The sequence below is a fragment of the Gouania willdenowi genome, chromosome 12 (genome assembly GCF_900634775.1).
Source record: "Gouania willdenowi chromosome 12, fGouWil2.1, whole genome shotgun sequence".
NCBI classification, from domain to species: Eukaryota; Metazoa; Chordata; class Actinopteri; order Blenniiformes; family Gobiesocidae; genus Gouania; species Gouania willdenowi.
In genome coordinates this window covers 26,460,109-26,485,183 of record NC_041055.1, presented here as the reverse complement: position 1 = coordinate 26,485,183, position 25,075 = coordinate 26,460,109, and the positions used below count along the sequence as shown (strand labels likewise).

General features: G+C 37.8%; 1 long non-coding RNA gene across 3 annotated transcripts in view; it reads left to right on the top strand.

Annotated features, from left to right (window-relative positions):
• LOC114473244 (uncharacterized) overlaps nucleotides 1-24,625 on the top strand; it is a 97,841-nt gene extending 73,216 nt beyond the window's left edge. For all 3 annotated transcript variants that reach the window (XR_003675233.1, XR_003675234.1, XR_003675235.1), the window contains 3 exons: nucleotides 11,190-11,266; nucleotides 11,361-11,443; nucleotides 24,476-24,625. This is a non-coding gene — a long non-coding RNA (uncharacterized LOC114473244). The remainder of the gene's footprint in view (nucleotides 1-11,189; nucleotides 11,267-11,360; nucleotides 11,444-24,475) is intronic.
• The last annotated feature ends 450 nt before the right edge of the window (nucleotides 24,626-25,075 follow it).

Below are 25,075 nucleotides of genomic sequence, written 5' to 3'. Positions count from 1 at the left end.
GTAACCGATGGATCAACGCATCCTAAAAATAACTGAGATAAATGTAGAAAGAGAAAGAGATTGATGATAAAAACATGCTAACATGGCTAACCTTCATCTTAACACCCTGGTTTCCCCGATACATTTCACTAATAGTGGTTTTGAATTAATTTAAAAACACATGAAAGATTAAATATGGCTCAAAAAGTCAAAATAGAAAGATGTAAAAACAAAATCTAATCAGCGAATCAGACTGAGAATCAAAATATTGTCAATATCTGGATCATATGGATTTGTTGCTAATGATGCAGGGATGTTTTTTTTTTCTTCGTTGTTTCCTGAGTTACATGATGTCACATGTGTTGAGCCTGTTCTCCAAAGCCCAGGTGTCAGCGTAGCTACACGATGGCTTTTGCCTGCTACAAACCTCGTTCATCATCTAAGAGGCCTGTTGGGTTTTTATCTCTGCCTGGCTTACTTTGAAGCACTTGATCCTCTGTCATGTCTGCCATTTGGGGCTCACTGTGTCATGGAAGGGGTCACAGTTAGGGCATCTTCACTGGCTGCTCTTCCTTTTCAAACGCTCATTGATATTTAAGCTAAATTAAGCATAATGAGCATGTAAGGATAGATATAGAAAAGATACATAACATTGCCTGGAAGAGATGGAGAAATGATCAATTAAAACACATCTTACTTGCTGAAAAGGTGGAAACACAAAAGGAAATTATTTAAAAAAAAGTTGAAATATTTACTCTCATATGCTAACACAGGTCCTTTCCAGACACCGATTGGAAAACCTAAATGCACAAGTGTGAAAAATAATATTTTTCTATCAATAGTATGTGTGAGCATCACCGTGTAATGAAAGTAATGTTAGCCTAAAGCTAAATAGCTGTAAATCACTTCTAAAATGTAAGAAAAACAGGGCATTTAATACACTAAGTGTTAAATAATGAAGTTAATACTTTTTATATGGAAAGTTTCGATATTTAAACATGTTTAAGTATTAATTTAATACATTATATACATATTATATATTATTGCTGTCCCAGGTAAAATTATTGCTCATCTTTATTATATTTACTAATGAAATGTTGTATATAAAAGAAGGTACAAGTGTATACTGTATATGTATTTATATATTTTGCATTATTTGAAAGAAGGCTACTCAAATGTAATTGTTAAATGCTTGCATTTGCCTTGTATGTTTTGTATGTAACTTACTTGAATTTTATTCATGTTGGGCATATAAGCATTTTGATTCTGCCTGTTTCAGTCTTTTCAGTCTTGTTTTATATATATATATATATATATATATATGTATTTAAATTGTGATTTATGTTTGAATATTTTGTTAGACTGAAACAGAAAAAAACCAAACCAAAACAAAAATATGAGTTAAAAAAGCTTTTTAAATTGCTTTATGTTGGTGCTCTGTTTTATTTCATCCTTTAGGCAGTTCCATAATTTAATGGAATAAATTCTTTTATTGTATTTTATTTTTTACAGATTTGTGGGTAAGATTTTAAAATGAGCTTCGCACATGGTTTTTAAGATGTTCTATTCTACCAAATTATGAATTTTTATTAACTTTTGCTGTATAAATGTTGGCTTTTGTATGTTCTCTGTATCCACTTCCACTAATAATTCTCAGTGCTTGTTTCTGTTAAAGATCGTAAAGATTTTAATTTGTGATAATAGACAGCAGACTAGAATATACACGTTCTTTACATGACTCTCTGTCTGAGAGCTATTTTCTACTTGGACTGGAATGCTCAGCACTGAAATGCAGAAGGTATGCAAAAGAAAAATTGAGCGAAAAAAAAACAAAAAAAGGTTAGATACAATAAATCAGCACTGGTGCTTAGATCCCAGCAATCTGCTGAACTCAAGGTATCACCCATTACAACATTTGTGGGAGTTATCAGCAGCTCCGTGCCCCCTATCTCCCCTTACTGCTCCAGGTCATCCCGGTGTCGTCAGCTGGCGTGAGCATATGTCTGACATCTCCATCTTCCTCTGTCTGTTCCCTCTCTCTCGCTCTCTCTCTTCCTTTCCAGCCTCGTCTGGCGTTTTCCACCCCCCAACGCTCATGTCACCATCGCTGTCACTTCTGTCGGCCACGGGCCACGTAAACATGTAGTGACCACATGATATGTTTGTACGGGGATTTGGGGGTGAACATTATCATGTTTTGAGAGAACAACATCTGGTGAGGGGAAAAGGTTACAGTATCGGGATACCACGAGAGCCAGAGCTCTGCGCAAAATTCCTTCCATCAGATAAATCACGCAAGCGAGTCACAGCGAAAAAAGGGAGGGGCAGCAGAGAGATGAGAGGGTGAGAGGGAGGTAAGGGACATTAACTCAATCCTGTCTGAGAGGAACAAAGTGCTTGGTAGAAGATGGATTTCGATAAAACGGCCATTTCTCTTTTGCTAAGCTTTCCTCGCTTTGCTTCCTACTCACGACTCTTCCAAAATCCCTAATGTATCTATTATATTTATGCATTTATTTTTTACTTTGATGAATAAATGTCAGAAGTCATTTTCAGGTTTGAATGAATGCATATAATAATAGAAACTGTTGGTAAGACTTTTCAACCGCTGGTTCTGTGGATTAACAAGAAATATTTACTGGATTATCCGTTGTTTGGGGAAACAAAATTACTGTTGTATTGAGTTACTAAATAATGCAATTGTTCAAAGCTCCACATCAAAGGTAATTCTGCCAAAGTTGGTGGCTTGGGTTTTTTCTATTAATCTCAGTTGGTTTTGCTCTTGTTGGTTTAGGTTTTGTAGTTTATCTTTTATTTTATCAGTGGGCATGTGTTCAGTTGTTGTTGCCGTGTGTTTCAGGTTCCTGTTTCCTGTTTTGTCCGTTTGTATTGGCTGAAAGAGTTATATAGATCACCTCCTGTCTCCACATAGGTGCGCCTAACTTCTTAATTGCCTTCCCTCGCTATTTAAAGGACGATTTGGACATGGAGTGTTTGCTGGAACATTGTTATTGGAATATTTTGCATTGCCCGTTGATTAATTTGTCATTTAGTTTTTATTTTATACATTTGGTCATCTTTATTTACTACTTTGTCGGTTTTGGTGTCTGTCATTAAATGGTCTTAATTTAAACCAATACTCCTGACTCCAGTTTAACCTCAACACCCGTCTTTATTACTTGTTGTTGTATTCTTATGTACAATTGTTGTTGTTGGTTTTATTACTCAGGCCGAGAGTTCCCAGCTATCTCTTTCAACAGGAAAGTACTAATTAGAGAATATCACTCCTGTTCTGACTTCCCTTAATTCCCATATTTCCGTGTTTATGTTAAAGTGTTCACTCCATGTAATCACTCTGATCTGTTACTGTCTCACGTCCTGTTGTGGGTGGAGCCCAGTGGTTCATTCCCTGAGTCTGATGACCAACACATTCACTCGCAATGAAATCGAGAGTAATTCAATTTGTTCTAACTTTGTGTATTTTCATTTGATTTGGAAGAATGGTGCTGAAAAATGTTAAAAAGCAACTATTTCTACTTTTTATCAAGAAAACACTGGTTCTTTTTGTTCATACCCATTTCTTAGCACTCTTATTTGCAGAGGTGCAAGTAATAGATAATAAGTACTCACGTTACTGCTTTTAAAGGTACTTTGAGTAATTTAACTAATCATAGCCGACCAATCAGATTAAACGTAATGCACCGTATGCTGGTTATTTTCTCTGTTTTAGAGTTTATAAATGTAGCTATATTTAGAGAATTTTTTCTATTTTTAATTGATTTCAGTGGTGTTATTTTATTTAAAAAATAATTATATATTTTGAAAAACCTTTCATTTTATACAGATGTCTTTGTGAAAAATAAATTAAGTTCCAATTGTGCAAGATTGGTCTCTTCTTTTTTACATTCATGAGATATTTACTGTATGCAAGGGAACCGTGGCAAGATTTATTACCAAAAATAACCATAACTTTTACTTTGAATACTATTTAATTGATCTACTTTTTACTTGTACTTGAGTATTTTATGTATGACTTACTTGTATTTGAGTACAATTTCAATCAAGTAACAGTACTTCTACTTGTGTAGGATATATCAGTACTATCTACACCTCTTGATTATAATCAGAATTCCTTTATTAATCCCAGGGGAATTTTTTTTTGTTACATCCACTTTATGAAAACTAAAATCACAAATAAAAGAATAAAACATTTAACAAAGACGAAAGAAAGAATAAACTTTAAATAAGTGTATAATTAAGTAAACAACTGTTAAAAACAAAAACCAGACATTCACACATTACAGTAGTAAAAATTAAAGTAAGATTGATAATACTAATAATAAAATAATAATACAAATATGCAAATTATATACAAACATGATACAGATATTTACAATTATTTTTGGTATTTAGTTTGTTTCAAATTGAGACCAAATAAAATTACCAAAAATAAATGTAACTTTTACTTTGAATACTTTTTAATTCAGCTACTTTTTACTTGTACTTGAGTATTTCATGGATGACTTACAGTTTCAATCAACTAGCAGTACGACTACCACTACTCTTTACACTTCTGCTTATTTGTTACTTTTGTACTTCTCAACAAGCCAAATGTCTACCTACATCATCAGTTCTAACCTTTGATACCAGCCACAACTGGCCATTGTAACATCCCTCTCTCCCTCCTACCATGTTGTCTTCCCTGTCATGTCAGGGAAGTGGAGAGTTGAGGCAAAGATGAGTAAAGCACATGTCAGGAGACGGAAAGGCTTCTGCGGCGGCCTATGAGACGAAAGCTGTCAGAGGAAATGCTGTCAGCACGACACCCAAGTATCAAGGGCATCTTTGTGTCTTCTCCTCTTCTGCCTGTCCTCTGTTGCCTTGCTTAATTACGCCGCGTGTACGCTACGACCGCTTTTGTCAGGGCCTTGACATGGCTACACTGTTGGCATGTATGCAGCCAAGTTTTGACACTGTGCCCTGGAGACGGCGCCGTGTGGTTGCGACGTGCCGATGAAGGCTTGTGTACAGAGGCAAGGAAGTTGAGATCAACAACGGGGTCACATTGTTTTTTCTTAAATCTGATATTGTCCAAATCATGAAATACTATAGAGGACTAAATGCTAGAAATAAGTCAAAAGTAAGATGGTAGATACTTATTATTGTGAAACAATATACAGTGAGTAGTTCTTGCTGTAATAAAGAAGTATAAAAGTTATTGCAGATGCCACATGGATAAAGAAGATGTAGCAGCAGTTGTAAAGTAACAAAATAAGGAAAGCATCAAAGCATTTTCATGAAAGCCATCAGAAAATGCTTTGATGCTTTCCTTATGAGAAAACTCGAGGGACACATCAGCGCATATCACCTCTGAGGAAGACTGGCAGTTGGCAGTCATATGTATCTGTGTGAGGATCAAATGCCAGCTCCGAAAGCTCCTACCCAGTAGGAAGGTTTAAATCTCTATGCGATTAGAGTGATGAATGAATGACTATTTATTTTAACAGCATAAAAACAGTTTATCCTGACAAAAAAAAAAAAAAAAAAAAAAAAATGTATGTATTAATTAAGGTTATAGATTTATCACTGTTTTAACAAAAAAATTAAAAAAATAATAATTTCACACACCCCCATTTGAGAAACACTGTCTTTTTGGAACATTGCGTTTCAGTTACAAACACCAATACCTTCAAACTTGTAGATAAACACACACATTTTCATCGTATTTAGTGATGTAGAACAAAAAAACAACATAACATAAGTATGCTTGTTTTACACCTTTATGTAGCTCCATCCACAATACTACAAATGTCCATCTATGCATTTACACATATATATATATGACATTCTATTATTAAAATACATTCCTTCCAGTCTATAAATTTGCCTGTAGTTGCATGAGAGCTGGCAGTGGAGGTGTACCTCACACCCGACATTGACCAGGAAGTAGTTGACAGCTCTTGGTGCCCCGGCTTGCTGCTAATTTCTCCACTTCCTTCCTGCTAGCCTAACTTAGCATCAATCACACATCTCCACTCGGAGCGCTTGTGCAAACCAATTTCCTTAATGCTGATTGCACTGTAAACCAACTCTCCTCACCCGTCCTGGATCTTGTTCCGCTTTGCTCGCTCGTTCTTTCTCTCTTTCCTTTCATGGCTTTCCTTCCTCTGAGCTTCACCAGGCAATGATTCAACCTCCTAAAAGCAAACTAGCTCAGAATGATAGATTAGAATGGGGCCATTTTTTTTATTTTTTTATTTTTTTACTTTATTGAAAATAGCCACATCATACGCCATTTTAATAACAAATCAGATTTAATGTGCATACCTAGACATGTGAATTTCTCTTTTTAGAATACAGGGAGTTCAGAGAAAGAGCGAGAGGGGAGTCCTGCTTCCTGCTGAGCCATGAGAAATTCCCCACGTGTTTCCCAAGTTTGAGAGTCATCATCAACACAGGAGGGGATTTGCTATTTCTCACCTTCTGCGAATGCACACCGGGGCCACATCTGAGGCTAGGAATCATATACACTATGTACAGTCACATGTGCCTGTGTGTGTTTGTGCTCATGACTCATTTTAACTAGAATTACAAAAGTACATTTTCACTCTCTTTCAGGACTCTTTCTGTAGCAGCATTACCATTGATGATAAGCGATAAAATATAAACCACAATGCAACACATATAGGACGTAAACAAAAGTATTCCTATTGTGAGAAGCTAGGTCTGGATACAGTATTACTTGAGCTCTCTTTGATTCTCATTCTCATACTAAGGACACCTCCCACTAGCTATGAAAACCCTCATAAGATTTTTAAGCTAAGATCTATATTTTTAAGTATAATGTAGAAAGACTTTATAACTACAATTAAAATAATGCCTTTTTTTTTCAACAAGTAATGATCAGTTTATAATAAAAATAATGATGTTACACCTGCATGGGCAGCCCTGGTTATTTGACTGTTTAATATACTGGGTTTGACAGCTTTCTTACTGTACTTTGGGGATTCAACAAGTGAAAAAACTCAAATAAATAACTAAAGATAGTTGATATTAATAATGAATTGATAATTAAATGATGTAAATTCATCCTGATGCTAGCATGCCGCGGGCCTATGACCAACATTGTGCTGACAGTTTGATTTTTAAGTACCTGTCTGTCTTTCGGCCTAATGTTTGACGCTCATTTGTCCTCCTTTTGAGACAATCCCTATTTTTTATTTTATATAATTGTATATACTCAATGCTTAATGTGCCTGAATCAAAATAAATAGATAAATAATAAAGAAAAATGCCTTAATTTCCTTTGCAGGGGAATAAGATGTGACGAAAGTAAGTGAGAAAAGTATTATCTGAGCCTGGAATATTTGACAATGTAACATTTTAAAAACTATAAAATTCAGCTGCTGCTTTGATCAACACCCGATCATTTGTTTGCTAAGATTGGTCAAATATGATTTTTTCATAACTCTCACATTGGTCCTGACGTACGACACAATGCGCACTCAGATTTGCATCCGTTTTCACGCAAGGTTGATAAATGACGGCCAAAGTGACTCAATTTATATCATTTACAAAGCTTATTTTGCTTTGTAGAGTCCTAGAAAATGTCCTCTTTATTTGATGTTATCGAAATGGTCCCCCATTGTTAGCTAGATGCTCAATAGGCTACTGGTAGCTACTCAGAGCTATCTTCCTTGATGGTAGCTGATTAAAATACTACTTAATAAATATCATTCATGTAAGAATTTTATAAAGGAGGAAAAGACTTTCATAAAACTAAACTGAATACTGCTTATTTTTTTGGTTGGGTTTACTCTGTGTGAGCGTCATTGTGTTTGTGTGAGGCTTGAAACCCAGTGGCGGGCCTTTCCCAGTAAAGAGATTGATGAAGTGCAGTGGCCTGGAGGCCAGGGGAGAGCTAGTCCCCTGCTGGGACTTCTCTCTGGCCCACTGAGCACACCACAGCCACACAGGATACATCACTCAACTTGCTGCTGGCACACACAAGCATACGCACATACACACACAGTCTGGACTGGTCAACATAAGGGCTGCATGGCTCAGAAGAAATCGTAGCTGCTTTAACTCTTGTCCTAATGGCTGGTACAGAGTGGTTCATGTTTCAGCATTGCTCCAGGGCTCACTACTGACATGCTGCTACATTATGTTAGTCTGTGTTTTATTTGGCTCTGTTTGGTATAGTGTAGTGGAGTAGGAAGTAAGGGAAGGGGGGGAGGGGGGCAAGGGGTACAATTGAAAGCCCAGCAGGAGGGCCACTCACACACAAACACGAGGATGGTGATGTTGGTGTGCCTTTCTGCTGTGATGCATGCAGAAGCAGAAACAGCGACATGGTGAGTAATCGTCAATGGGTTGAGTTTATAAAAGCATCCGTGGCCCATGGCCTCCTTTATAAACTCGTCTCCGTTCTTGTAATGTGTAAGTGTTTAGGGAGATTGGGCAGCACAAGTGCTCCCCGGTGTTGGGTGGCATTTATGTCACATCGGGCTGATGGATAGCTCACGTTGCCATGACCAGGAGGATGGTGAGACTTCCAATGCATATAGCTACAAGAGTGATCGCTGCTTACCACTGACACAAGACTCGTCTGGGATCACCCAAACTGGCGACATAGCTTGAGAGATTCCCAGAGAAAATCCCCTTGGTGCTCACACATGCTTGTCTGCTCATACACTGGGGTTGGGGGCTGGGGTCACCCTGACAAATTACTTACATCTCTACACTTTGGCGTCCCAGCATGGGGTGAACGCCGCTGCCCGGTAGGCGATGGTTGGTTAAGTGGAAGGTCAGGGAATTGAGTGGAGGGGGGCAAAGCCAAAGCCCTCCCCTGCATAGAGCTCAGAACAGGAGGAGGACTCAGGGGGGTGGGGGGTGCAGTGGCGTCACATTTATTTTAAGTCACTTTATCCAATCCATCATCACATCCTGCGCTCATACGTGAACCTAACACAGATACTCAGGGCAAAGTATGTGAAAACCATGCGTGTTTATGTGTGTGTGGGCACGCATGTGTCGGGGCAATGACGGCCAGCGGTCCAGACTGCAGGGAAAGGATTAGAAGTCTGGAATGCAAGACACTCCTTGACCCCAGCGCGACCTTTGAGTCTAAATCCCTTGCCCATATCTGTCCTTCATGGGTCATGATCCAATTGGTCGCCCCTTTAGAATGCTGACCTCTCATGCACCTCGTCAGGCCGTCTGCTCCAAACATCTCCATTCATTGACAGTGGGTTCTAAGCTAGTGCTAGCTCGCTAGGATAATATGGGCTGAGATTTGTGCCACTACGAACTGAATTTGAATAATTAGTGAGGATGCAGGAGGCATCTTCACAATTGTTTTCTGTTTTTCTTTCATCTGCGTTAACTCCTCCTACATCGTTTTTTTCCAATTTTGACAAAAAAGCTATTAAAAAATTCAGAAAGTTCCCAAAATGTATGCTATAGCTTTTATAATTTGTATCTTATAAAAGTCTTGACGTACTACATTTTTTCTATCCCATTCATTTCTATTGTAAATTGCTATTGCCAGGTTAGTGCTAATGCTAGGTTAAGGTTAACGTTAGGCTAATGCTATGTTATTGCTATTGCTAGGTCATTGCTATTGCTAGGTTAGTGCTAATGCTAGGTTAAGGCTATCATTAGGCTAATGCTGTTGCAAGTTAATGCTAATCCCAAAGCTAGCCAATGCTAATGCTAAAATATGCTAATGCTAACATATGATAATGCTAACATATACTAATGCCAATGTTAATGCTAAGCTAATGCAGTGCAATGCGGGCCAGAACCTGCATCCTCACTTGCATTTTCTTCAGGAAATCCACATTGTTTAGTTGGGATTGAATTTGAAAGTAACAACTTGAAATTAAATTCATTGTTTTGAAACTGAATTAGTAACATTAGTACATTACAAAAATTCTATATATTTCTGCATCATATTACTGCACGCAATTAAATTTCACTACACGGAGACACACTTCCGGTCAGCAAGGTTGAGCAATCAATCACTGATTAATGGAACTCCTGTTTACGTCTACAAAAACTCTTTTACAGGGTGTGACCATATATATATTGAATATTTTCAAAAATACAAACTCTCAATGAGGATGATAAACTCAACTCTTAACTTATTCTAAGGCAAAGAACAAAAACACAAAACAAATGGGGTACATTAATGGAAAATACAAAGAAAAAGCTAAATATTGCAAATCATCAAATGCATCAGGGCATCAGAGATACGCTTAAAAGCTCATCACTTTAGTCTACTTGCAGTACACTGAAATGTATACATTGAAGTACAAGTATACTGTATTTACTTCATACATGCTTTCAAACTTTTGATATACTTAGTACAAGTATTTAAATTACCTTTAAGTATATTTAGCTTGTGAATGTGCAGATTTTAGTGAACGCATACTACCATACTAATTCTAGTATGGTATTCAGGGTTCCTGCAGATCCTTAAAAAGTCTTAAAAGGCATTAAATTAATTCATCTAAAAATATGGCCTTAATTGTGATTAAAATGTCTTAGATCAATGTTTCAAAAGTCTTAGATTTTAACACATAATAAATATGATTTTATATTTGTTTAAAAAAAAGTATAAACAACATGGGAAAAAGTAATTTTAATAAAAGTTGCCTGTCCTACAAAGATTTTTGGCTATTTTGTCGTCATCTTGTGCTTTTGGAGTGATTTTGATTATTTTATTCTGTTTTTTGTTTTTTGTGAGTATTTTACTGTCATTTTGTGTATTTTTGTGTGTTTACTTTGGGGGTTGCCAGCTGCACGTCTGCACTAGATACTGGAAAAAATGTTCCTAACCCTATGTAATTGATGTAGCGTTTTTCCCTCAATTTTGTTTACCGTGAAGTTGGTTTTAAATTTGATTTCAAATGGCAATTAAAAGTCTTAAAAAGTCTTGAATTTAATTTGACTGAAGCTGAAGGAACCCTGGTATTAGTACACCTTTAAGTTTACTCCCAGTAAGAAATAAAGCTTGTGGTAAACTAAAATTTGGCCAATTTAGTCCCAAGAAGTATGAAGTAAGAAATAGTACATTTTGAAGTATACTACTAGTATAATGGTTAAGTGTCCTTGGCACCTAAAACTGTACTGAGCAAAATGTACTTAAACTATAAGTATACTATATAGTATAATGCACTTTATGAATACTTCTTTTTGGTCAGGGATAGGACAACGACACTTACAAGAAGCAGCTCGGGGGAACATTCCTGTTAATGCAAGGAATACCTGAAGTCAAAAGGTAAATTAGGATATCACTCTTGTTTTACCTTTCGAGTGTCCGTGTACATCTAAAACATAAATGAAGCATTTTCCCCTTCTTCCCCGTTTCGAAGGCCTGCACGTCTCCATTTGCATTCGTGTCGACCAGGAGTGACGTTAATGGAGACGGAGAGGAACAAACACATCAGAACGTTGGGTGAGTGGCAGTGACACTGAGCAGCAGAGAGCAGGGTGGCAGGCATTCACAGAAGCTCTTTCACTTCAGTCCCACATGACACGGCCGACGAGCCAGATGAGAGACAGATGGGTGACCCGCTCGCTTCTGAGGGCCCCCTGAATAAAATATCACACTTGTGATTAATTCATATTTCATCTGCTTAGAGAAAAGCGTTATTGTTCTTTTAGACGTTCATATGTCTCTCTCTGTTGATGCAAAGCCAGTTATTATATTATTGAACATGTACTTAATGCTCGTGGACCAATTTTATTTCCCAATTATAATATTCGATCTATTGATCATTTGAAATGTACTTGATTTTTCTTTTGCATTTTGCCTTAAAGCCCTATTTAGTCTGATGTGGTATGTCTGAAATATGGCTTAGATTAAAAGTTCTTGCCAGTATTTGTTTTATTGTTTTTTTGGCTTATTTAGTCATCAAATAAGCCTGAAATATTGGGGTTCAAATTTTCCCGCCCTTCATAACCCTTTTTCAAAAGATTGAATATGCCACATAATGACCCTTCTAAGTGTTTAAAACAATATTTTTGAATATAAGTAAAATCATGGTATATATTAAAATGATTATAGAATGGCTGTTATCTTGAAAATCCAATATGGCCGCCAGAAAATATGACATTTTCCATTGTTTTCAATTAACGAGTGCTGGGGTGGATAGAGATGTGTCTAGAATTTTGTTTTTGACTCCACCCAATGACCTATAGTGTTTGTCAGGTTTACTTCTAAGGATTTTCATTTATATATTAATAAATTAATAGCTAATACTGTATATCATTTCCACATGACTGAAAATCATTTCTATACTGTGCATACGATTAATGTATACAAGACAAGTGTGACATAAAATGGGGTTGAAGGGTGGGAAAAATGTAACGCTAATATTTCTGCTTTATTTGAACCCCCAAAAAAAAAACAATAAAATCACTTTTGGTAACAAAAATGACCAAAATGACATACCGCACCAGACTATTTGGCCTTTTGCACAGAGTTAATAAAAACAAACTGGCAAGAGTCTGGCATTATTTCCATGAATCGTCTTAGATAGATTAATCATCCCCTCAGTTTTTACAAGATAAGTAGGTACAGAAGACGCATTACAGTAATACTTTTAGTTTTGTTTTTTATCAGGTCTACGTTCATATTTAAATTTTTTCACCAAGAACAAAAAATAAGATGGAAATGGTTTAAAACAATCAATAAAATGGAGCAAAATTTGACAAATACTTTAATTTTTCATTTTTCAGGTACAATGAGGAAGACTTTCTTACCTTAACTGTTTGCACTAAAAACATACACCTTTTGTGCAACAGCAGTCCATTTTGTTTATTCAATTTATTTATAAAGCTATTTCTTTATAAACATATTGTTTTAATATATAATTATATGTATTATCTTGTTCATTTTTATTTTTATTGCAAGGATGTTTGTACAAAAATACATTTCCCTACGAACTGTACTGTGTATAATTGTGAGTGTAACAAATAAGGTATCTTGAATTGTTTATATTTAATATTACTGAAATCTCTAATAATAATGAACTATTTTAATCTATTTTCATAGATTTTTCTTCTATTTTTGAATCACTGCAAAAAAAATTATTCAAGCTTGTGTGTGCGCATGTGTGTGTGTGTGTGTGTGTGTGTGTGTATCCTATTACAGGTCACACTAGATTTTGTGGAGCCACTGTGTCCATACAACATAATGGTCACATTATGGAAAGTGACAGATGTATGTGCAGGCTCCACATTAGTGAAATCAGAAGAACAAGGGCTAGAAGTCTGTAGCCGATTGATAAGGTTATCCGGAGTTAAACGAACATATGATTTAATTATGTTCTGTGTCGTAGAAGAAGAAATGAGAGATTTCAAAAGGCAGGATGACATGGTTGGTGGTAACATCACACGCCTGTCATGTAGTAATGGAAGCGAGGGTGAAAATAAAGAGGGATTAAAAGCAGAACGGAGGGGACAGACGCTGGTCAATTGCCAATAAATATGATTATGATACTAATACATGCGCTAAAAGGTCAGATTGAGCCACCATCATTCACCTAAAGTGTCTGAGCACTTGAAGAGTGCAGCTCGTGATGAATTATTATATTGTTGGGGAAAATAAATGGTCTAAAACAGTGGTTCCCTAACTTTTCACGGTCCCGTACCCCTTCAGACCTTTAACCTGAAGCCATGTACCCCATACTCCCACACACAATAATGTAATGTCATCCACAATGTAGCCCAACAGTGAAATTTGTGTCTGAATTTTACCTGTTGAAGAATAATATATCATTTAATAATAATAATAATAATAATAATAATAATAATAATAATAATAATAATAATAATAATAATAATAATAATAATAATCTGTTAGCACTCAAACATCTTTGCCTACTGGCATTTTTATTTTGGACAAAGAATTCTACCAAACATTTATTGATTGAACATATAGCAGTAATACAACATATTCATAATATTCATTCATATAACTTGATACAACTTTAATGAGAAAGGTGAGGTCGAGAGGATGTCCATAAGTCTGTAATGTTTGTCTAAATTTACATTTATATTCAAGTTTCCAATGTTGTCACATTGAAAAAAAGCAGGAAATAAAAAATAATAATATAAATTAAAAATAAATAAAAAAGATTTCCACGTACCCCATATGACAATTTGCCGTACCTCTTGGGGTACCCGTACCCTACTTTGAGAACCTAGAGTTTAAACTCCAAAGGAGGTGATTTTGTCTAGTCCTTGTGGAGTCTTGAAACTGCAGATGAAAGTGTTTGCATAAATAAACAACACACATGATTGCGTTACCTCCACCTTGAGGGTGTTTCCAGTACATCTGTCTGACAGGGACAAGCAGCAGCTGTGTGAGGGGTCTCGGGGGGTTTTTTCACCTGTGTCACCTCTGCCCATCGGTGCCATCAAGGTGCGTTGGTTCTTCCTGCTTTGGCACCTCTTCACCTGTGGCACCACAATCTTCCTCCACTGGCTAACGTGCTTCTGTCCGCTCCCACGCCTTCCACGCCTCCCACCTCTCGTACCTCGAGGCATCCGTCACTCACCTGTCATTTCTTTCATCAACCCCTGGTTTTCTTCCTTTTATGCATTCACAAAAGGCGGGAAATAACCACCGGAGCGAAAACAGTGTCTATTTTGTCCCAGTTCCTGGTTGAGATGGTGCAAAATATGAGACATTACATATGCGATGACCGACAGCTGGACAAAGTACCAGAGCTGGAAGAACGTCAATGATAATACAATATTATAATATTATGTCTATGAGGCCCTTACATTCTTATTTCTTACAAACAGTATTCTAAAAGCTACTACTCCTGATTATTTTTTATTAGATAAAATCATAGTGTTTGCCTGATAGTTTGCACATTTGTTGCATTTTTTTCTGCTCTTGTTGTTGTTTTGTCTGTTTGTTGTTCTTTTGTTTTTGTTTTTTTTTGTTTTTCTAATTTATGAATATCCTACAACCTGATATTCTGCACTATTATCCTATGATGGTTTTTATTTTTGTTCTTACTGTCTGCTCTTCTATGGTGTTTCTGCAACATGTGAATTTCCCCTCTGAGGATCAATAAAGGTCTATTCTATTCTATTCGAACATCATTTACTCCAAAAAGAAGGTTCAAATTGCCCCTCCAAAGTTTGTTTTCATCTCCAGCCTAAATAGTTTGTTTGTTGACATTTTTGTGCATTGCATTGTGGGATGTGGAGTCCTGTAAACGGATGCATAGAATCTTGTTTTTTTTTTTTCCACCAGAGATGATTTGCTTGACATTATTTTTGTTCTACTTTGTTCCCGGTGTTCCCTGTGATATCAGAATGATGTAAAAACACTTCTACGTACCCGTCTTTGTGACTCCACATCCCACAATGCAATGCGCAAAAAAGTCAACAAACAAAGTGTTGGAAACAAACTTTTTAAGCAATAATTTCAATATTTTTCCCTTCTTTCTGGAATGAATTATATTTAATTCATTATCTATGAGGCATACGCCATGATTTATGATGTAACTTGATTGATTAGACAGAAAGAAAGTAGGAAAACATGCACACTCCAAAGTAAAAATCTTGGATAAAAATTGTTCTTGCATCTGTAAAAGGGCTGAATATTTTTAAATAAACCTCACTGTCTTTGATAAAGGCCTATTGAAAGAAGAATATGCAAAGTGGGTACTCCTACAATATGTTTTATACATATAATTATGAACCAGAAGAGTTTTACTATTACATTATATGCAATTTGTTCTTGTAAACATGTCAATCACACCTTTTTCCCTAAATATATATATTCTTTATCCACAAAAACAAACCACAATGATTAGTGTTGTAATATTATCGTTTTTTGACTAATTACAACACCCTGATTCCTCACTGACGCTTTCTTTCCTTCAGCCACTCATGGCTGTAAACAAATACCTAACTTTGCAGGTAGCCTGAGGATCTTTGACCCGTCTTTCAAACCTGACGGAAAATGATCAAAGCGGTGCTACCTCAAGGGTTGAAACCATCAACCAATAACAAATTTGTTTTCACTAAACCCATCCCACAAGTAAATTTTCAAATTATTGACAAGTTGGCTCAAATTCCAGTCGTGGTGTAATGTGTGGAAAGACCCCACAGGTGGAAACATGATTGAGTGGCTGTAGTGATGACGAACATCTCTTGAGGGAAGGAGAAGGAGGGAATACTAACTTCCTAACATGTTTTTTTTCCTCTTGTGGAAAGAAAAATGTGTTTTTTGGATTCTTCTCAGCACGCCACACATGGACAGGGGAGAGGTTTTTTTTGTAGCCCGGCTTCCACAGGCCCATTGTGGGTAGCCGGCTCTCTGAAATATTACTTAAATATAGCTTCCTGACCTGGCAGTGCCTTTCCTCTAAATCTAGCCTATAACAGTGTTCCTTTTTTCGCTCGAGATGCAGGCACAAGCAAGTGGGAAGAAAATCAAAAGACTGAAAAAGAGCCTTTGGCTGCAACCCAAACTCTGGCTGTATCAGTTAGGCTTTGCTGCCACGTGGCATATGGTACAAGACAAACTGTCAGCCATTCCCCCTCCTGTCTGTGGTTGCTTAAAGATGACAGGAGCAAGAGCACGTTTGTGTCCCAGCAGCTGGCATCAGCCAGGCTTAGCAGTGATTTAGGGAGAAAAGGGGCGAAAGGCAGAGCATCCTGCTGTGGCTAGCAGTGATGTGTCTGCATGGCTGGGCGTGGAAGGGCAACGCAGTAGCTGCAGGGGACAGCGCGGTGCCCAGCGATTGTGAGGAAACTGCAAATTGATCAAATTGTGGAGGCAAGACTTTGGTCCTATTATCTGGGTCACGTCAATGTCTCTCTGGTCTCCAGTTGGTCACAGGGGCAGGAGGTGCACATACGCCTGAGTGCAAAGTATCCAAGCCCCACAGAGCAAAACTGAACTTTTTGTACGTATGTGTCTAGACAAACCTTCATGTGCACGATGTTTACACAATTCCACCAAAGCAAATATGGCCCACAAACACCAAACTTTGTCTCCATTAGCACCAGGGTACCATGTCTCCTCTACTTTCTCTTGAAGTTCAATTTAGGGTCAAATCTAGGCAATTATCTCATCCATTTACCTCATTCATGTGGATTTGTTGCTTTTTTTCTTTTTTCTTAAGAATTTTATATTTTGATTGCACTTTGAGATGACTATTGTTGTCATTTGCGCTACATAAATAAAGTTGAATTGAATTGAATTAAATTTGAGATCATAGTTTTTGAATACTTGAACCCAAGGTTTGTGCCAGAATAGCATGACGATAAGCCACACTCACTTCCTTACTTTATGTAATAAAATGGGTGTGGTAATGCCGCCGTTTCTGCTCACTTCCTTGGTACGAAAGAAACGGAGCCAATCAGAGTCGTACAGAAAGAATGTCATATTTCCTGCACCAAGCAGTGTCAAAACAAACAAACCTGGATATGTTGTTGAAACCACAACAAGAAGAGGCTTTAAAACCATAAGTCTGTACCGTACTACACGCCATTTTCCTCTGCCGGGTCCATTTCAGGAAAAAGATTTATGCTTATCGCGCTATGGTCATCACGCCCGCTCATTGTTTGATTAGTTACTCTGCGCGTTTGTCCCGCCCTGCTCAGCCCCCATGAACTCAAACGTCTTGTGAGTGCTTCCAAAAGAATCACTTGTAATAAACATTGAATATTACAAGGGCTGTGTCCGAATACTCCCTCCTATCTCCGTTCCTATCCACTTTTCCTTAACCCTGTAGATGACGTCCCGGGTTTAAGGAAAAACGTTAGGAGACATCCTAAAAGAGTTAGGGAAAGGCCATCATGTTTTTTTTGACAATCAGACACACTTCCACTAGCTGAAGTAATAATCCGACTTCGTCAAAGGTTAGTGACATCTGCCGTGGTGAAAAAACTACAAATTTCCGACTACAAAAAGCGGATTTTATAACATTTTCCCCTGTGCCTCTAACCACTGATATAATCTCAAATATCACAAGGTTTGATAGTAAATCAAAGAAAAGAGGCTTCCAGGCTACGAGGAACAAAGTGAAACTAAAAGAACGTCACATTGAGAATGATTGCTCACACTCACCTTCCACTCAGAAATTAACATGGTTAAGAAATAAGTATGATTTTATGAAATTGTTACATTTATGCAAGATATAGGCCTACATAACGTTGTAGGCATACACATGTACAACCGCACAAAGCGTTCCTAGCTGAATACCTTTTTCTTCAATGCTCTTTTCAGTCAGTTATAATCTGATAATATGGCTTGCATATCACAAGATATGGGTTTTAGATTATTTATCGTTGTTCAAGGCGTATAATTGCTTCGGTAACTTACATGATCTGCTTTCCTTTTCAGTCTTTGTGAGTTTTCATGAATGCTTGGATGAGCGGGTCCATTTAAATGCTGTTGCCGCAAGGAATTGTGGGTCAGCATTATCTGCTCTCCTTTGGTAAAGGATGCATCAGTATTTCCGAGGCTAAAAGAGGTTATAAAGGAAGCATCAAGCCTCCTTTCCTTAGCTTTTAGAGAATTAGAACACTCCTTATCATCTACGAGTGATCAAAGAGTGAAACCTGTATCAGAGCTGACTCCAATAGAGCACATCGGGGCTATTAGTCTAGCCTGGTACGTGGCTTCCATCTTGTTACTGAGGGCACTGTCTTTTGCAGTTTAGGTATACGAGGGTGAAGGCGGGTGTCGCCATCAGTTGTCACATCGCTTCTGTCATTGTCCTGTCTTAGGTCTGTTTTCACTTTGCGTGGCCACAAACAGCTGTTTACCAGAGTTACCAGAACGTACCCAACATGGACCAATGTATAGTTAGCATATCTGCTCGTATAAGTAGAAGCCCAAGTGATATATTTTAGTTTTTCTGAAAGTTGTCATACTAAAGGTACCGTCTTCTTGTTACTGGATATTGAGGAGTTGAATCAACCCTGTAGTCCAGAGACCGAACAATCCAATTCCTTCTTGTAAATCAGCAGTGCTGATATTAGCTGTTGAAGGCTAAATGGCCATTATGAATCCTCAACACTCTGACACGTTGCGACCTGCCTCTTCTGGTGAGGTATGTGGCGCTGTGTGTGGGAAAACACATACACACACACACACACACACATATATACATACATAGTCGGTCGCTGCTCCGTGTGTGGCCTATGTTTGCCACCACTTAGTGACAGGTCAGACTCCCATAGTGTGATCAAACAGCAGCCACAACTCTCTGGAGTTCCCACAACACTCTGCCTGGTGGAGAGTGGACAATAAAAACAAGAGTGGTGGGCTTTCATCACAGGCTTTAGCAAAGCCTGGTTTATTCTTACACACTCATTTGACCTCAGTTTGTTGAGGTTAGCAAATGTGGGGGGGTGGGGGGGGGGGGGGGGGGGGGGGGAGGGGAATGCTCATTTGTTCTTGGCAGCTTCTAATGGTGTTTTTCTGTAGATTTAGTTGTTATTCTTAAAATTACAATGATGCTAACTGATAAGGAGATGAAGACACATCCTCAATAAAAACCCTAAAGTTAATCAAGTTTAGTGTTGATTTCAACACTGCAAACAATGCACTTGAAAGATGAGCAGAGAGTTTTATTAAATCTATTCTGTGAGTGCAAATGCCATTCACAATATCAGATGTGTTCTGTTAAACTGATTTGGAAAACCTCATAACATTTTTAAGATTACTTTTCAAACACAAGTGAAATGGCATGGCTGACCATCAATTTCACACCTTGGCCTTTAGTGTGATTACTTGTTGCATTACAGAAGGCAGGGCAAATGTATCTGTATAGTGCATTTCATACACAAGGCAATCTAATGTGCTTTAAATGATCAAAAAGTGCAACAGTAAACATCCAACAGCTCAGAAACCAATAAAAACATCAAAATCAGCCATAAAAAACATTTAAAATCAGCTGTAAAAACATCAAATCAACAACAATATGATTAAAGGTCTCCCTCTTATTCATATGCATTATAGAGAAAATAGCGCCTTTAACTTTAATGTAAAAATGTTCCCATGTGATGCTGACTTTTCCAGTTTGTTCCACTTCTTTGCAGCATAACAACTAAAAGCAGTGTCACCATGTTTGCTGTGAACTCTGGGCTCCACTATCTGACCTGTGTCCATAGATCTGAGAAACCTGCTGGGTTCATACCTGACTAACATCCCACTGATGTATTCTGGTCCTAACCCATTCACACATTTATACACCAGCAGCAGAACTTTAAAGTCTATCCACTAAACAGAACTAAAAAAAAATGGTTATTTTAAATTTAAAAAGCATCAGAATTAATCAAAATAAACAATATTACATTTAAAGTTGATAATTAAATGCATACACACCAAAAACTCCTGTTTTTGGACATATTTTTTTTTTTCTTCAAAAGCCTGTCCTTGAAATGCTTTGTGAGGCATTCTGAAACCAACTGACATTCTTCTTTTGTCAGCGATGGTTAACAGAAAAAAAAAACAGAACTTGGAAACTCTGATGTGTTTGTTGGCCTTCTAGAGAGCTCTGGCATCTGTCCCACCTACAATTTGATTTGTTAAAGCAACCTTTCATTGTTTTTTAACAGTAGATGCTGACAATACTGATTCTGAAGATCTCAAAGCACATTTGTTTCACTCTGCAAGCGAAAAATGGCCACAATATGACTGAGTAAAAGCTCGAATATGAATATATTCTACTTGAAGCAGTGCAACTACAGAGAAAAGCCATGTGAGCAAGCCAATCGAATCAAATCTTTTTATGTTCATATAAACTATAAAGGAAATAAAAATCTATAAATCATAAATTTAATAAGCCACGAGGAAAGGCTCTGTCTTTCATGATGTCCCACCTAATGCTGAGAAGTGAAAAAGCCTTTTCATTGCAAGCTTAAACTTCAAGTCCGACGGCCTCTGCGAGAACATCCAGATATGCTTGCGTACTGGATAATTTAGTACCTTCACAGACGGACTGTATCTGGTTTGATACAAATCAGAGAGAGGAGCCAGGTATTTTAGTCCCTTTGACAATACCTCATTGTGCTTCTACCAAGAGGCAGATGTATTTCGACTTGTGCAAACAGCACTGATTAGGTTCTGTAAAACTCCAGGCTAAACAGGCCAACGGCCAGTCTGCCAAGAGGCAACGCAGAAAGGAAGGGGTCCTATCTGCGGCACTATCAGCCCCAGCCGCCGCCGCAGCCCTTCGCTAATGGAATTGTCCTCCACCCTAGGCTGTGTATTACCATAGATCTGTGGGATAGTCTCAATCCAACAGGAGAGCTCAGTGATTTAATTAAGGGCCCCTTTCTGACTCACTTACAACACAACAACATCAAGACAGGCAAGTTCAGACATATAGCAAATAAATAAACAGGGGGGGGGGGGGCTCCATTGGAAAATAGGATGTGCAGCTCGATCACTGTATGTGTCTGTATGTGTGCACGGCTGTGTCTATGACCAGGCTGATTATTCAAATGGATTTACCTTTTTAGATTAGAGGAGAAATTAGAAAAGACAAGTAGCTGATGGAGTATGAGGCCTGTCATTGCATCGAATGTTCACTTTCATTAGGGTGTGTTGAATCGTTCTGTATAACCCTGGCCAACATCTTAAACCCAACTGCAGTTTGAGTTAATTGAAGGTTAATGGAACTCTGTTTTTTTTTTTTTCTTCTTTCTATTTAACAAATAGTAAATAGTGTTGGATTTTAAACTAAAATTCTTATAAGTTTGAAGCATCCACATCCCCTTTTCCCTCTTTTGTAGCTTTGTGTTAAACTGGATCACTGCCAAGCTCGTGTACCAAATGTCCAAACAAAAGGCTTAGACAATGACACAATGCAATTTAATCCTTTCCAGTCGGAATTGATTTTTTTTTTCACTTTGGGGTGCAAAATCTTCACATTATGATGTTTTATTTGTGGGTTAATCTGATAGTTTCCAGGAAGCAGCGCAATTTTCCTCATTTTCCCATTGACTTCAATATCACAGTGAGCACAATGTGCCTGTCAGCGAAATTCGCCGTGCGTCTGCACTACTTTTATATAATCACAAGTGTCAAAGATTGAATTGATGAGATTTTAGAAATAAATAGTTGCTTTTTCACATGATTAAACTTTAATGAGCAAGATTAGATCTGATTATTTATTTTTCAATATTGTTTTTAAAGTGACTTTCAAGTACATATCATATTAGGTTTGCATTTGTTGCTCACTAAGCGATAATCCTCCCTGCTGCAAAAAGCAAAGCTTAGACAGAAGCATACCAGTGCAGTGTCTGTGTGGGCGGGCGGGTCGTCGATGGGCCTCTGGCTTCACATTATGAGCTCCTGGGCCACGGTGCCATTACCTACACCTAATGAAGTTATAGCAGGGCCGGGGCTACAGGGCAACGACTCCCTGTAGATTGCTGCATGTGAGTCTGCCCTGGCCCACACACAGGAGAAACACGCACACACATTTACATGCACAGCTTCAGTGAATGAGCATGGTCCCGTCAGTTCAGAATTACTGCATGGTTGAAGATGTAAGCAACATTCATCCCTCAGAAGCCCCTCCCCTTTCCTTCCTCCCTAAATTGGAGAGGTGGAGTGGATTGATGTCTTATCTTGTGTCTGCCGGATGGCTAGCTAACAGTCTCGCTGTCTCCGTGTCTTGGTAAACGTACATTAAGTCCTGCTGGCCACCCTGGAGCACTCGTTGGCTAGCCCTTAAAAAGCCCAGGCAACGCAATTATCTTTTATGACCTGACAGAAAACGTTGGCTGTGGGGAAGCGATGGAGGTCCACATTTGGGCCTTAAAGAGGGACACGTTCTGTCACCTGAGTCCTTTCCTCCTGGTGGAGAAGCCCATTAGTGGTTACTTTAGAGTTTAGAAGTAGACTCCCTGTACAGAGATGAACAAAGATAATTGTAGTCCTTGCTTTCATTCATGCCACATCTTCACAGACACTTAAAAAAGATTATTTTGAGGAAACTTAATGGAACTTTTCTGGAGTTATTGAACTGGTGCTGAGCTCCTCAGCAGCATCTCTGCCAGTGGGAGAATGTGAATTCACCCTTATTTTTTTGGGGAGGGTGTTGCATGTTCTCAAGAGTGTAAGTTATTATTCATTTAGCATGGACACAGTATCTCCATGCTGTGATATTTAATCATTCACAGGTCCCAGATGCACTAAAAATAAGTGCTAATTTACAAGAAGACAAATGAAAATGCAAATAAAGTAAGAAAGTGTATGATGGTTCTTTCAGCGCTTGTTTTATTTGTGGGAGCAGTGTTGTTGTTCTTTCAGCTATGTCTTCTTATCTTGGTCAAATTCGGCAAAATATTGATGAATCTATAGCTCTGTGCATAGAATAATCCAGATTCTTACTTCTGCAGATTTGGAATGTGATAGTTACCATTTACTGAAGCCTGTGTGTCGACTCCATTCGAGGCCTGACATCTTGTGATAAATTATCCAAATATAGACCGAGCCAGTCCATGTATCTGTCATTTTATGTAAGTTGAGGACCCCCTCGAAAACGAGATGTTCCATCTCAAGGGGCATATCCTCCAATAAATAAATAAATAAATAAATAAAATAAAATAAATGTAAACGCCTAAAAATCAGCTTTAGCTTTGCAGTAGCTAATGAAGCTATCAAAGAATGAATAAAAGTGTGATAATGTTATTGGAAAAATAATAATAATGGTATCTATTATGCTTTCTTTGCTTGATAATAAGCCAACGTACTACTCATACTAAGTCTGACATCAAAATGAGTATGTAGTGTATTCACAGTAGATAGGATGGAAAGATTGACTATGCGAGAAATACTATATTATATCAAGACTTTTTTGAAGTAGGCATGGTGGGTACACTACTCATACTCAACCATCATATGATGCATTGTGAGTGTAGTGTAAAGTCGTCCTAGGACTGGCTTCAAGCTAAAAATCAAACATCCCCTTTTCAAAACAAAAGCATCTCTTAGTTTTCCATTGTTTTTTTAACGCTTTTGTAAATAGGGCTCTTGTTTGGAAGTTAACCAGCAGTTTTGTCAGTAGCACAATGACGGATCTCCAGAAATCTCCGAAATGTCAGCATGAAATGTGTATCCGTGAGTTTTATGGATGAAATGAGCACATGTTGATATTCCACTTGGTCACTTTCTGACTCAAAATGTTTTCAGAACTTTCAAAGGTATAACAAATCCACAGAGATATTTAGACTCAGGATTTTGTTTTCTTGGAAGTGTTTTTCAGTGGGAACGTTCATCATCAAACATCATCCTAACCGTACTTATGCTATGTAGTAGACAGTATATACTTATTGAGTTTGTAGTGCATGGCACGGAGTGTGCTATTTCAAACACAGCCATTGTCTAATTTTCTGTACCGACTTGTCCTGGGGTTGCTATAGCCTATAGGCGAGCTGATGTTGGGTGGAAGGAACAGTAAAACACACTGAATAGGATTCTGATCTATTGCAGGGATGACGGAGACAGAAGATGGAGGAACACCAGTGGGACATCTGCACCAGAGGCTGCTTTATCAAATGGCTTTAATTCAAGCTTTTTCATTGCCAATATCATATCAAACAGGAGTTCAAATGAATTTGTTTCCAACTGTATAACATTTATCACAAGGGTTTGACGTAAAATTATAGAAGTAGAAATTGGCTTTTGGGTGTGATGGACTTGACTGTCTGAACTGCAATAAAGACAAATTATGTGAACTAACAAATTGTCTTTATTTACTTGTTTTAATTATTTATGCACAATAATTAAAACATACAAATCCTAAGAAAAGGTGGATTTGAAATACTGTTTGAAATTGTTATTGCTATTAATAGTTTTATATAGAACAAGTCTCTACACCACTTCTGCCATGGTCTTTTCCGTTTGCAGACACTGAGGGTCAGCGCTATAAATCAAAGCAGTTAAGATGCTCTCTTTCTCCTAACCTGTGTACTGGGAAGGAGGGAACCTACATGAATGGCAGCCATCAATCCACAAGGCCAGCCCTCTGTTGTTCATCTCATTAAAGCTTCTGTCGTCTTCCTCGGAATAACGAGCATCAGGAAAAGATGA